Here is a 2,423-nt window from a genome sequence, read left to right as displayed (position 1 = left end):
CGATGGCGTGGGCTATACGTATGTAGCATGCTAAGACGTGGAGGGCGGAGCTGAGGAGGACAGGGGCTAGATCGCATTTCTGCTTCTTGTTAAATTCTCTTTTTAATTAAAAACCAGCATTTCCCAATCTTCAAGTGAATATTGATGTGTGCTGCTTGTAAAGCGATTTGGAAATTTGTTTTGGTTAGACGACCCTAGAGGGAACACTGTATAAAATCCCCAGGAGCCAGGCCAGGAAGGAAGGAGAGTTGGGGGGGGGGTGGTTTATATCATTGTCCCTTCTTCGTCTAGCTCTGAAAAAAATACAAATTAACCCCCAGCCATCAAGTCAGTTTTTGATTGTTGTCTGGGGCACCCACGAGACAAGCCATTGCAACTCACACAATAATTTAAGATGATCTTCAAAGCTGCCTTTAATAAGAGATCATCCCATTCTCCAGCCCAAAATGTACGAGGGAGAAATAGTGTGTGTGAATGCACACATTGTCTCTCTGCAGAAAAGGGAGTGATTATAAAGTTACTGAGAAGTCGTTGCTTTGCTTGGATTTCTTGGTAATGAGTACCGCGCCTGCATTTAAAATATGATCATGTTTCTGTATGGATGATTCCCACAACACTCCAGGAACCCTACTATCACGTAAGGCCCACCACAGTTCCTCTAGGAACTAGGAATCACTTGGTTGTAGTGAGTAGTCCTGCTTGAAACAGGTGGGCATTGTCAGGCTTAAGGGTCTTCTAGAGAAATTCGTTCTTGGTGTGATGACATTTTTAAAAGTAGGATTCCGCCTGTCTCTGCAATGTTCATATGAGCGGTTAGTAAGTGAAAACTAAGTTCTCTGCGTTCGCTGGGAAGCTGGACCCACTGATGAAATATTCAAACAATTGATTATCTATGGGGGGGAGGGGCACAGGACTCTCCCTCTGCTGCCAGTTCTCGTGGCCCAGGAGCACGGCTCTGCTCCGTTTTCCTTCCCACGGCTACCTTTCCGCTCCCCTGGGGCCCGTGGCTGTGCTGAGGGCAGCGGGAGGGTGGGGGTGTCTGTGGGCCTCCCAAGACACTGTGAGACATCTCCAGTTTGCGCTTCTCTAGAGTAAACTGTCGGTTCTGGGGCGCCTGGGTGGCTCAGTGGGTTAAGCATCTGCCTTTGGCTCAGGTCATGATCCCAGGGTCTTGGGATCGAGCCCCCCATTGGGCTCCCTGCTGAGCGGGGAGTCTGCTTCTTCCTCTCCCTCTGCCTGCCGCTCCCTCTGCTTGTGCTCTGTCAAAAAAATGAATAAAATCTTAAAAAACAAACAAACAAAAAACCAAACTGTCGTTTCTGTGCATCAGCTTCTCAAAGGGGCCAGAGACCCCTGCCCTCGATGACCGCATCCCTCCAGCATCCAGAGAGCGTGGTCTAGCCCTGACTGTGCCATGATCCCATTGGGATGTCAATAACTGACCTCACAACATTTTCCCCAGCCTGGCTAGAGACACCCCCAGTCGGGCCTTCCAAAGCCTGAGACCTCTCACCCTACACTGTCCCTGACCCTGGCATCCAATTATTTTCCAAATGTTGGGGTTTGCAGCCCTGAAAGCTCATTCTTGTCTGTCCCTTCTCTCTGCTACCATCTTGTACTCGGCCTCAGGGACTCGGGGCTGGCCTGTTCCAGTAGCTTCTGAATTGCTCTCTGGCCCTGGCTTTTGCTTCCATCTATTCTCTGCATCAATCCGACAGGCCAGGCCTCTGCTCAAACCCTCTCAGTGGCTTGGGGCTCTTCGAATGGGGCACTGATCTCGTTCCTTCCACCCCAAACGCTCAAATCCACACCAGGCAATGTGCCTTTCCTTTTTGTCACTTCACACCCCTGGGTGCCTGTCTTTACTTAGCGTTCTCTCCCCATCCCTCTCCCCTCTGCCTGCTGAGTCTTCTCTCCCTTCACTGAACAGATGCAGAGGGTTACTTTATCCCAGGTCAGATGGCCCTTCCCCCGGCAAGCCTCCTCTCCCCCACCTCACTGGGTTCCTAACCGAACGGACCCGTGAGTTCTGTGTCACCGCAGGTTGCTTGGGCTGTCCTGGAGGGCAAGTCTCTGTCCCTGCGGTCTGTGCACTCGCCGCGGAGGACAGGGCTTGGCGCCCCCCGCGCCCCCGTAGGAGCCCGGGCACCATCACCGGAACGCGCGGTCGCAGGGCGCAAACGTGTAGGACGAAAAGTGGCAGCGAGCCCCGGGGGACGGTCCCACGCGGCCCCCGGGAGCCGAGCCCCTTCACCCCTCGGAGGGGAGCGGACGCGCGGCCCGGGGGCGCTGGAAGTGGCGACGGCAGGGCCGGGGACGCGCGGACCTCGGCGGCGGCCGCTCCAGGGCCGGGGGCGGGCGCGGGGCGGGGGCGGGCGCTGGGGCCGCGCCCTGCGGGCCCCTCCCCGGGCGGGCGAGCGGGC

Source organism: Mirounga leonina, unplaced genomic scaffold, assembly GCF_011800145.1.
Source record: "Mirounga leonina isolate KUSES-001 unplaced genomic scaffold, KU_Mleo_1.0 Mir_418, whole genome shotgun sequence".
NCBI lineage: Eukaryota > Metazoa > Chordata > Mammalia > Carnivora > Phocidae > Mirounga > Mirounga leonina.
The sequence above is the reverse complement of the archived record's forward strand: the minus strand, read 5'-3'. Positions refer to the sequence as shown.